Genomic DNA, 12,491 nt, shown 5'->3' on the forward strand with positions numbered 1-12,491 from the left:
TCTCCAAGAAGATCGAGGAGAACTTTGTATTGAGATCCAAAGAGAGAGAAGAAGCCATATAGCTAATAACTATGGACCCGAAGGTCTGTGGTAAACTACTCACACATCATCGGAGAAGCTATGGTGTTGATGTAGAAGTCCTCCGTGATGGGATCTCACAGGTACAGAAGGTTGCGGCGGTGGAATTAGGTTTTCGTGGTGCTCCTCGATGGTTTTGGGGTACGTAGGTATATATAGGAGGAAGAAGTAGGTCGGTAGAGCCACGAGGGGCCCACGAGGGTGGAGGGCGCGCCTAGGGGGGGGTAGGCGCGCCCCCTGCCTCGTGGCCTCCTCGTTGATTGCTTGACGTCCACTCCAAGTCCTCTGGATCACGTTTGTTCCAAAAATAACTCTCCCGAAGGTTTCATTCCGTTTGGACTCCGTTTGATATTCCTTTTCTGCGAAACACTGAAATAGGCAAAAAAACAACAATTTGCACTGCGCCTTGGGTTAATAGGTTAGTCCCAAAAGTAATATAAAAGTGTATAAATAAGCTCATTAAACATCCAAAACAGAATATATAATAGCAGATACGTTGGAGACGTATCAGTTCTGCATGTAGTCCTCGTCGACGACGAACAACATTCCCTCAAACAGGCTGCGGGCGTCCGGGAGCACGCCGGCCGGCGTCTGCCGTGCGCGTTTCCTCGCGCCGCCGGATGACGAGCCACCGGGCACCGGGGTGGCGTTGAGGTCGATGGGCGCGGGCGTGGAAGGCGCGACCACGCTCACGTCGGGGGAGCACTCCCCGGAGAGGCGGGAGGCTTGCGGGTACACGTGGAAGCCGGGCATCGGGTTGCAAGACGACGCGCGGGGCGAGTCGGGCAGCACCATCCGAGGAAACACCGATGAGCCGGTGCTGGCCGCGGCGACGACGGCGTTGACGAGGCCGTGCTGGCCAGGGTTTAACCCTAGCATGTAGAGCGCCTCCCTCGTTGCCGCTGCGACGCGGGCGTTGGTGACCTCCTGCTGCGCGGCGGCGGCGGCCGGTGCGGCGGCCTCATCCCTCGCATCCGCGGCGTGCCTCCGGTCCTTCCTCTTGGCCGACTCCCTTGCCCGCTGTGCGGGCGTCAGCGGCTTCTTTGGATTGGCCGCGGCGGCTGTCTTGCACGTGCACGAGGCTTGCCTTTCCCGGAGGGGGGGGGGGGGCGGCGCCGGACGAGGCGAGGCCGGCGGCGGCGTCGAGGTCGATGGCGTCGCCCATGGCGGGTGTGGGGCGGGAGCGCGCGAGCGGGAGGGTTTTTGCAGGAAATGGTGGTGGTTGCCACCGACCGACGGCCCGGGAAAAGGAGTAGGCACGCGCGTGCGTCTCATATCCGCGCCGACACAAATCCGGCTCAAAATTGGGCCGGGAATGGATCGCCATGCGGACGCCAAGCGAACGCGCGTCCGTTTTAGTCGGCGCGTTGGGCCGTTTTTTCTGTTTGCGCGAACCCAAACGGACGCCAGCGGATGAAATAGGTCGTCTTATTGGAGTGCTCTTAGCAAATTAGCAAGAGCGGCTGCGGATGTGTTTTTTTAAGTCGGTGTTGCTTTTGATCCCATGCGTGAGATCTTCGTCGGCTGGCCGAGGAGCCACCGGATATAGGGATGTACGAGCTATCCCGGATGCATTTGATATGACGCCTTTTCCATTAGTATTACTCCCTCTGTTCGGAATTACTTGTCATTAAAATGGATGTATCTAGAATTAAAATACATCTAGATATATTCATTTTAATGATAAGTATTTTCGAACGAAGAAAGTATTAGGTAAAGAAAGATAAAGATGTGCTCTAATACCTTCTCTTCCCAACCCACCCACCCTCAGCTGCACTACTAATCACGTCACAAGATCCCCTTTTCCTCTCTCCCACAACCACCGAACGACGTCGTCCCCCGCGCGCGCTACTTCACGCGGGGCTTGGGCTCGCGTGGCCGCCGGAATTCCGCGGGCGAGGCTCTCCTCTCCCCGCCGCGTCCCCAGGTATGCCTACTCCCCTCCCTCCACTCCCGTCTCGTCCTGCCGAATGCGACCGCTGTTTGTTCCTTGCACGAAGGGGATCTGTTGATGCGTCGGTGCGGCATTCGGGGCATTCGTCGTTGTGAGTGGGTCGCGACTTGGTGGTGGAGCGGAGGGGGCTGCGGAGGGTACGGGAATGGTGGTAATGCTGCTCCCGGCGTTGACCTCGCTGCGTTGGTCAACGCCGCGAGGGTTTTAGGTGGAGTTGGATGGGAGAGAGATAGAGTTCGTCTGCCTTGGTTGTCTGATAGATTGTGCCACACCAGCGTGAATGCGTGTGAGGCTGCGGACGCTCAATGGTCAAACGAGGTTGTGGTGTTTGATCAAGAAAGGGGGTTCAGACTGCGTGCTGAAAGAGACTGACACCCGAATATGGATTAGGCATTTCGCTGGTTATGGCCGAGCGTTGTGGTGGGTGAAGTGAATGTCGCCAATCTACTGACCCGTTTGGAAATTGGTGATTTTTTTGGGCTGTTGTATAAGTTTTTGTTTGACTTATTTGAAAAGAGCCATGCTTCCCTTCCCTATAACCTGTCATATTGATAGTATAGTACCTCATCCAGTACTAGAGTAGTTACGTGGATTACTGGGTGGAGTTGGATTTCTTGCTTTTCAACTTTTGGTGGTAAACTGCACTGTGCTGTCGGTCTGATTTGGTCACATATATATTTACATCTGGTTACTGTGACCTCCACAGCTTGGATCTCCGAAAAACAAAAAAATGTCGCAAAACTACCACGGCAAACTCATATATCTATGTTGAGATCCCCTGCCTGTTCTGAAAGTAGCACATGGAAGAACATGTACATAATTTTTTTTTGGGGGGGGGGGGGGGGGGATTTTCTGGAATCACCTCTCTTCTCTCGCGTGCCATGAGTACCAACACACACACCATTCATAATCTGCTTGTAGAACAATCTGCTATTTGTTCTCCAGAGGTTACATGGCTTACTTCAAGGTACCTCATGGAGCCTCTCTTTGATGAAGAATTGATCTGTTTCCACATGCTTCATTCGGTCATGCTGAACTGGATGTTTGCAATATTAATGGCTGACTTATTATCGAACCAGAGATTTAGCGGCCCTCTCTTTAATAAACTCGAATCGGATAGGAGGCCTTTCATCCATAGCATCCCACTCAAACACTTACATGTTACTCTATACTTTTGCTTTTGCGGTTGATCGGGGGACCACCTGCTGCTTCTTGCTCATCCAAGATACCAAGTTTCCTCCAACAAAGACACAAAAGCGAGATGTTGACCTTCTATCCACCAAGCAAGTAGCCCAATCAGCTTAGCAATAGCCCTCTACATTCAAGTGCCCATTGGCATTGAACCATAGATCTCTTTGAGGACTCTATTTTAGATAGCACAAAATTTGGTGTGTTGCCTCTAAGTGCCTGCTTCTTGGATCATGCATGTAGCGGCTGACCACACTCACTGCGTGGATAGGTGTCATGTGACATATATAGATGAGAGACCTACAAGCTGGTCGTGGCTCTCTCTATCAATTGAATTCCCTAATATCCCTAAAAAAATGGATTTCTTGATTGCGCACACAGCTGATGATTTTGCTCCATCGGAGTTCGAAGAAGAGGTGGTCGACAATGACTTTGCTGTGAATCGCGGTCGCCGCAAGTTACCCGCTGTCGAAATGGCGTGGATCTGAATCTTTGGAATTGGATCCGGGCGTGGCAGGCGAAAGGTGCCGCGGCGGCACAAGCGAGCACGGTGTACAGAAGCTCGAGCGTGTAGCGAGGCAAGATGTGAGAAGCAACACTACGCAAGGAGTGTAAGGAAGGTCAAGGAAGGATTTGGAAGGTGACAGGGTAAAAACACACTTATACCCCACCTTCCTATCTTAGGGGTATGAGCCCAGGCGGTGCAACCCCATCATGTGCCATGCATTGGCTCCCCCACTATCGCCAAGGAGGTGGCATGACGCCCCACGTCACGCGTAACCCCTCGAGTTCCATGCTCAGGGCAGAAACGACACATTGATTACCACTCCTCCACCACTTAGTTTTTCGCGCCAAATCAACTGAAGGGGTGGAGATCATGTGAATCTCTTGGCCCCAAGCAATCGTTTGACTGAAGACCAAAGGAGCGACGGCTGTTCGCTCAACTACTTAGTGGGCTCCATGCTCGTCGTGATGTGCCTCGGCCGGTCCAACCATAGTACGCCTTCACCAGGCTTTCGGCCGAGAACCGAGTTAATCGAGACTCTTATACTGCCAACAATGGGCTGCCTTTATGGTCCAAACCACTCACGGGAGTGAAGGGCTACTGTGGTGCACCTTCAATATGTCACTAGACGGATGCCAAACCACCCAGGCACCAAAGTACCATGGCCTTGGTTCCATCCTGAAAGGAGCATGACGATATTCCCCAGAGGGACACTAGCTGCCCTCGATTTACTCAGGAACCAAGTATCGTTCGCTGCCTCAAACTTGATTCATGGTATGTCCTTAGCCGGGTCACGAGCCAGTTTCCATCTGCTGGAGATAATTGGGTACCATCGAAACTTACCCGTTATTAGCTCATCTGTCACTACCAACCTCTCGTGGTGAATACTGCTCGACTCCTTGTCCTTTTTCTTCCATGAGTTTAATGAGTCCCTCGCAATCTACCTGCAAGCTCCAATACGTCGCACTCGGACTCGGACGGGAACCGCAAGGACAAACATTAATTTGCTCGTGAAGGACTTGAGAGCTACTGACGAGGATACGACACTCGGATATGGCCAGCAAGGCCGGAAGCCAGCCCAACAACCTTGACATGGGCCGACATGGTGACTCGGGCCCATCTTCTAGACGGGACGCCTCCATCAACTTGGGGGCAAGGCAACCATCCAGCACACCCAGTGAGCCATGGACGAGTGCGGCCTCGACATGGGCTGGCATGGTGACTCGGCCCTACCTTCGAGACGGGACGCCGACATCAACCTGAGGGACAAGGCAACCATCCACCACACCCAGTGAGCCATGGACGAGTGCGACCCAACAACACATACTGACTTGTAAATCGCCCCCAACCATGTAACCCTAACCGAGCAAGGTACATAAGGTAGTTAGGGGCCTCTCGATTGGGAGGATTCCAACTGGGACATTCCTTACACCATCGAGGTCTAGGGTTCCTCACCTAACCCTCCATCTCCCACCTTCGTCGCCTCCGGTGGCTCACCTTGTAGCCAAGAGCTCTTACCGAGATCCCTTTGATCTCCGGCAGTGTCGAAATCGGGGCTCCGGGGACCCAAGAGGTTTGAACTCTGGGGTGTACTCGTTCCTACCGCCCTACTCCTTCCTGCTTCTAACCACGGCGATGCTGCGTTGAGAGCAAGCTAGCGGGGGCAGGCCGGAGACACAACAGTTACCCAGGTTCGGGCCACCTTGCGGTGTAAAACCCTACTCCTGCTTGGTTTGTGGGTTGCTATGGTGGAGGAGACAAGAGTACAAGGGCTGGAGAGCCAGAATGGTCGATCTTCTCTACAATGGCACCTTGCCTTCCTTTATACATGCCTTGGTCCTCTTCCCCGAAAACATTGGCGGGAAGGGTTGCCACACAACGGCAATTTGAAGGGGGACATGGGCGTAGTCTATCCTGACAAAAGGGCGGTCTTCCTCTGCAAAGCCACCACCCGTGAGGCCGTGACGCGCTGGTGGGCTCGGTGATGACCTTCGTCCTGGCGCGTCCGTCGTCTTGGTCTTCTTGCACCGATCAGGCAACCTTTGGGGTTTGCTTTGGGAATTGGCGGGCTGGCCTTGCTCCCTTAGCACCAAAGTGGAAATCCTCTTCATCTGCGCCTGCTGGCACGGCTTCTGGCGTCGCTCGTCATTGTGCACGTCACCCATGTGAAGGCACGCGGCCGCGCAACAGGCTGAGCAGCTCTTGACCTGCTTGCCCCTGCGAGGGAGCCTCGGGAGACCGCCTCATGAGGGGGCCTTGCGAGGGGTCTTGCTCGTAGTGCTTGCTGGTGGGCCAGGGGTTGAACCCTTGTCGTGCGCCGCGCCTGGGTACCCCCGGGCCCGCGGCGTGCACGTCTCCGCCCTCTGGGAGGGGGGGGGGGGCGAAGCGGTGTGGGCCCTAACCGCCTGCGTGCCAGGTGCGACACGTGGCATTCAATGGTGCGGGGGACGCCCACACTCCTCCCACGACGCCTCGGCAACCGCCTAGGCTGACATAAAGCTTGCCTGCGCGCGACGTGGAGCCATCATTGCCTTCCTTGTTCTCGTCCGCCTTTTGAAGGCGAGGGGGCGCGAACTGCCCCTCCGTCGAACGCTATATAAAGGCAAGGGGGAAGGACCCCTGGCTCATTTCTCCTTCCAGCTCCTCCCTCTTGTCCCATGGTCCGAGCCAATCTCGCTCCCGCAGCTGCTGCAGTGCCCAAGGTGCCGCAGACGCTCTCCTGTGGCCGCCTACGTTGGCCCCAGCGAGCGCGGGGGGCGAGGTGGTCGAGGCGGCGCGGCCGCCCTGCCTCCCCAGTCCCCAGGTACGGAGCCATTCTGCCGACGCGGCCCGCGAGTTCATCGTGGGCATGCACCCCGCCAACCCTGCACCTGGCTCCGGCTCCCAGACTCCTTCACGGAGGAAATGGCGGACCGCACGCCGCTGGGCCTGTGGGTGCAGCCGGGCGGCTGCTGCAACGGCCCCTCCTGGGTGGCGACGGAGTTCACCCCCATGGGCTTCATGTTCTTGAAGCAGGGGTGGAAGTCATTCGCCCTCGCACGCGGCCTGAAAAAGGGGCACGTCCTCCGCGTCAAGTACGACCGGGCCGCCACGCTTTTCATGAAGATCTTCGTGGTCACCGGCTCCCGCTTGAAGTGCTGCATGGAGAGCGAGGGTAGCGACTACTCCGGTGTAGGCGACGGCGACAACGACGCGTCCTCTTTCGTCGGGAGCGGGAGCAGCGACGGCTCCCGCCGTGTCAAGAGCGAGCATGAAGACTTCGATTAGGCGCGGACGGCGTCCGAGCCGGAGCCTCGAGGATGGTCGCGCCTCGTCTTAGGCTTCCCTCTTTATTTTGCCCTGTTTCCTGCACTTAGACCGTCGTAGGCCCCACGGGGGGTGTGTAAGAAGAATGGCTCTCTCACTTTAGGTTTAATGCTTTTGCGATTCGAATCCTGTGTTTCCCCCTAAAAATTCCTCACAAGGCTCACTCCTTTTTTTCTTGCTCGCCCAAATGCTCTACATTGTCAGTACCCAGCCCTCGGGCGGGCCTCACCGTCGCTGGTATGTCAGGTCGCGATGCCTGGAACAAGGGCAGGAGGTGAGGGGCGCCGGGAGCTAGTGAGGGCTCCAGAGACGCGACGCTTTGGGAACCCCCCTTTTAATGTGCAAGCGGCTCGCGCGAAAAAGAGGCGACAGGCTCTGCCAAGGTCGCGAGAAGAGGGAATTCTAGGGATGATAGCTGCACCTCATGAGGTGGTTAGACTTAGCTTTTGCGAAGGGCAGTGCCGATAGAGCCACGACCCGTGAACGCGGCCGCTCGAGGTGCACTCCTCGAGGCTTGTCTCCTTGGGGCTTCGCGAGCCGTCGCTTTTTGGTGCACGGGGCGCCAAGGACCTTGGTGAGGTGGCGTGTGCAGGGGCAGGCCCGCAAGCCAGAGCTCGATCTCTTGGATTTATCTACGATGCAGAGACGGACCCAAGCACATACGCCATGCCAGTAGCCCCTGCTCGTGGGACGGTCAAGAGGGTAGTCGCGAGCGCATGGCGCTCTCAAGGTGGCACGGCACCCGACACATAGTGATGGAAAAACACAAGCTTAGCAAGGCATAATTAAGATTCTTTACACAACCAAAAAGTGATGCTGCTACCGGGACGAACCCTAGCCAGCTTGAGGATGATCCAGCCCGTGGGGCGCCCTCAATTTAAGCAACCAAAAAATCACCTGGCGACATGTCGCTGTAGGAGCGTCGAGCTGCTTGACGAAGTGTGCCATGGGGGTCCGTTGCTCAGAGGCCGGGAGGCTCCCAACGCCCAGGGGGCTCGCGACAGCCAGAAGGCTCGCGAGGTTCTAACGTGAGCCGTGCTAGCCTTTGGAAGGTGGCACCGGCGTTCATCAGGACGAAGGGCATGCGGGTGTAGTTGGTGGCGAGGCCCATGCTCCGGCCGATGCGCAACGACCAGAAGAGGTCCTGAGAGCAAGCCCTGTTGAGGCTCGCGAGGTCGATGCACATGCGTGCCTTGCCGCCCTTCTCGGGGACGATGGCCGGGTTGACAGGCTGCTCGAGGCGGTGCTCCCCACAGATGGCTCGAGCTTCCTGCAGCTTGGAGATTTTTTGGGTGATGAGCTCTTGCTTCTCTAGCGCTTGGCGTCATATTCCTTGCTTGGTGGGGCGTGCGCTGGGGCACCCCGCTAGGTGGTGCTCGATCACCTCCCTCGGCACACTTGACAAGTCTGATGCCTTCCTGACGAAAACACCCGAGCCTGCCTGAAGGGAGGTGTCGAGCGCGCCTTCCTATGTGGGAGGGAAGCAGGAGCCGACGGTGAGGGCAGGGCCTGGGCCACTGCCGTCAGCCGATGCCTTCTCTGCCTCACGGTGGGCTTGAGAGAGCAGCTGCTTCTTCCTTGCGGGAGCGGCCTCGGGAGGCCCGGTGGCATCCTCGCCATCCAAGTGTGCGGCCGCGGCGGCCCTGTAGGCGTGCTCGAGGGAGCAGACCACGTCCTTCTCGTCGCATGCGATGGTGATGACGTCGCTGTAGCTAGACATCTTGAGGACGTTGTAGCCGTGGTGGGTCGCCGCCATGAATTTGGCGAGTGCCGGATACCCCAGGATGGCGTTGTATGACAGACCAATGCACCATGTCGAAGTCGATGAGCTCGGTGTGGTAGTTGTGGCGGGCGGGTGCCGAAGGTCATTGGGAGGCCCACTTGCCCCAGAGGGATGGTTGACCCATTGGTCACCCCGGAGAAGGGACGGGTGGGGGGCCAACTGGTCGTAGGGCACTTGGAGCGTTTTAAGGTCTTGATGGAGATCATGTTGAGGTTGGCGCCTCCGTCGATGAGGGTCTTGGTGACTGTGACGTTGCCGATGGTGGGGGTGCACAACATGGGGAGCGCGCCGGCAGCGGCCATGCACCTGAGGTGGTTCTTGGAGTCGAAGGTGATGGATGGCGTACTGCGACCACTTGAGGGGCCGCGCGGTCTCAGGGCTCGGGAGGGCGGCGTTCACCTCGCGAGAGAACTGCTTGAAGACGTGGTTCGACGTGGGGCCTGAGCTCCGCCGAGGATGTAGACTACCGCGCGAGGCCCCCAGTCCCCTTGTCATGCTGGTTGATGTCGTTCCTTCTGGGCGGTGACGACAGCGGCGGAAGTGCAACATTGGCCTGAGGGTGCGCCTCGCGAGGCTGATCACGCAAGGCGCTCTCACGCGGCTGGCCGCGCCAGGCCTGGCGTTGGTTGCCGTTGCGGCTGTCCCATCAGCCGCCGCTACGGCCTCCCCCACGGCCGGGGCCGCGATCATTGCGATCCCCACCGCGGCCCAAGCGCTCGTCGCGGAGTGACTTGAGCTGGCAGTCTTCAGTGTTGTGGGTGCGCACGTTGTGGTAGACGTAGAACGGGCGGTTGTCCTTCTGGTCTCACCGCAGTCGCGGCCGCGCTTCTGCTCAGGCCCCGCTGCCAACACGGCAGGCCCTTGCGCTTCACCTCCTTGCCCTTGGTCTTGTTGTCGTCGGGCGCGACGTCGGGGTCGTTGTGGATGAAGAGGCGGCCTTCTTCGGCCAGATCGTCGTTGATGGCGAGCTTCTCGCGCATCCTGACGTCCGTGATGTCGGTGGAGAACGCCAGGATGATGGCCTCATCAGAAGCGTGCGGAATCTTCTGGCGCACTTGGCTGAAGCGCTGGATATATTTGCGGAGGGTCTTGCCAGGGCGCTACCGCACACGTCGCAGGTCGTTGACGGTGAGGGGGCGGTCGTGCCTGCCCTTGAAGTTAGCAATGAACTGGTCACAGAGCTTGCTCCATGAAGAGATCGACTCATCGGGCAGGTTCATGAGCCGGGAGCGCGCGCCGTCCTTGAGGGCCATGGGGAATTAGTTTGCCATGACCTTGTCGTCGTCGTTCGCAGCCTCGATGCTCAACGCGTAGAGCTGGAGAAACTCCGTGGGGTCTGGGACGCCGTCGTAATGTGGGGGCAACTCTGGCTTCAACTTAACGGGCCAGACCACCCGACGCAGCTCGCGGGTGAAAGCCCGGCAGCCCACGCTGTTTGAGGGTATGCCGCGCGCGAGGGCTGCGAGTTTCTGGCGCCTGGCCGCTGCGACTTCTTGGACGATCCGGTCTTGGCGCTGACGCTGTTGCTCGAGGAGCACACGCGCATCAGGCGGTGCGCGGTGGACGATTTGGCAACTGGCCTCATCTCGGGCCGGCGGGGGCGCTCCGCAGGTGGCTCGCGTGGACGTGCGTAGCGTCAGGGTTCGGTGAGGTCGCTGTGCAGGGTAGGTGGCGGAGGCGCACCGTGGGCCACGTCCCCAGCGCGAGACGGCGGAGGGCGGAGCGAGTGAGAGGGCCCCGGCGACGTCTCCGGCGGCGTTGACGAGCTCGGTGATGCGGCCAAGCAAGGCGTCGTAGCCCACGTCGCCCGGGCGGTAACGTAGCAGCTCGCGCGCCATGAGCAGCATGGCCTGCGTGTTCGGCGGCCGAGGGAGGAAGAGGCCGTATCGGTGCGGCCGTCCGACTGCACGGAGGGGTGCATGGAGGAGTCTTGCTGCTCGTGGGCAGCGGGGTCGATGGTGGCAGCTGCCGCGGCTCTAGCAGGGCGTCGGCGTCCGTCGTGGCCCACAGGCGCCGTCTGGGCGATGCGCCCTGCCCGGTGCTTAGCGCGCTCGCGACGAGCTTTAGCCATGAAGCTTGGTGAAGGAGGCGAAACGAAGCGGGAGAACGGCGGCGCACCCCTACCTGGCGCGCCAAATGTTGAAATCGGGGCTGCGGGGTCCCAAGAGGTTCGAACTCTCGGGTGCACTCGTTCCTACCGCCCTACTCCTTCCCGCTTCTAACCACGGTGATGCTATGGTGAGAGTGAGCTAGCCGGGGCAGGCCGGAGGCACAACAATTACCCAGGTTCGGGCCACCTTGCGGTGTAAAATCCTACTCCTGCTTGGCTTGTAGATTGCTATGGTGGAGGAGACAAGAGTACAAGGGCTGGAGAGCCAGAATGGTCGATCTCCTCTACAACGTGATGTAGGGTAGAACCCTAGATGCCCGATCTTTCACGAAATGGAGGGGATCCTACGAAGAACACGAAGAACACCAGGAGAAACAAGAGGGAAAACACGAGGGGAATCACTCAAACCAACAAGATTCGATTACACATGTGCTAGATCTTCGAAACACAAAGAGATACACGATCCAAAGTCAACAAAGGACGATACAAGAGGTAACTAGTTCATCTCCGTGAGGAGGCCTTGAGGGGGTCTTCCCGTGAGGGGTCTTGAACCTGCTTGGGGGATCTTCTCCGAAGAGGTCGTGAACTCCAATGGAGAAGTAACCAAGTGGATGAGGAAAGCTCTATCCCTCAAATGAGCTATCACATTGCTAACCCTAGAAAGAGGTAGGAGGAGGTCTATTTATAGTCTAGTGTTACGAAAGGGTAAGTGGGCTTCGGCCCAACACGCGGTCGGCATACAGGCGTCGGACGTCCGACCTTCATCGGTCGTCCGGAGGCTCACGGGGGATTGGACGTTCGGGAAGGGTCGGACTTCCGATGTTTGGTTCTGTTGGGGCTTTGTCGGTCGTCTGGTTGTGGTCGGTCGTCCGGGCACTTCCATACTTCCAATGTTTTGGTGCTGTGATGGTGGTGCCGGTCGTCCGGAGGGGCTCGGTCGTTCGGACGCTGGGAGGAGTAGGTCGTCCGACCGCTGTAGCGTTAGCTGGCTGGGACTTGTCCGGCTGACTGGAGCTTCAGGCGTCGGCCGTCCGGTCGGGGTCGGTTGTCCGACGGCTGGAGACTTCTAGGCTGCTTTTCTTCTCCCTCCTTGTACTTGGTGTCCTCGCCGTCTTGTCCGTCGGGTGTAGCTGCTTCATGGCCTTCCTCCAAGTACCTGATCACGCATAGGGTCTCCGCTTGAGGTAGTAACCATGTCTCATATGTAGAGAGTGGAAGTTCGGAGAGGAGCGAGTTCACCTTATCTTCGATTGCCTTTGCTCGAGCTCTTGTCATTAGTCCAAGTGGTGTCGTGGGAGACGTAGGTAGGTCCATGGGGATGACCTTGGGATGCTCCGCATCGTCTCCCCCCTTGGGAAAGATCCGACCTCAGATCAAATTCTTCATCACTATGGTAGGGCGAGAGATCTTTGACATTGAAGACGTCGCTCACGTTGTACTTGTCACGTGGGAGGTCGATCTTGTAAGCGTTGTTGTTGTAGCGTGCTAGCACCTTGAAGGGTCCGTCGGCTCGAGGTAGAAGTTTGGACTTGCGTTTGTTGGGGAAGCGGTCCTTGCGAAGGTGTAG

The 12,491-nt window shown here is 58.0% G+C and overlaps 1 protein-coding gene across 9 annotated transcripts in view; it reads left to right on the forward strand.

Moving 5' to 3' along the window:
- Positions 1 to 1,793: 1,793 nt before the first annotated feature.
- The window catches only part of LOC109733095 (serine/threonine-protein kinase EDR1), a 55,447-nt gene continuing 44,749 nt past the window's right edge, over positions 1,794 to 12,491 (forward strand). For 7 of the 9 annotated variants that reach the window (XM_040392385.3, XM_073501331.1, XM_040392389.3 and 4 more), the window contains exon 1: positions 1,845 to 2,005. The gene's annotated coding sequence lies outside the window, so the exon portion shown is untranslated. Of the gene's footprint in view, positions 2,006 to 12,491 lie in introns of all 9 variants that reach the window. The other 2 variants (XM_040392386.3, XM_020292296.4) reach the window with 1 other exon arrangement.

Source organism: Aegilops tauschii, chromosome 6 (assembly GCF_002575655.3).
Source record: "Aegilops tauschii subsp. strangulata cultivar AL8/78 chromosome 6, Aet v6.0, whole genome shotgun sequence".
NCBI classification, from domain to species: domain Eukaryota; kingdom Viridiplantae; phylum Streptophyta; class Magnoliopsida; order Poales; family Poaceae; genus Aegilops; species Aegilops tauschii.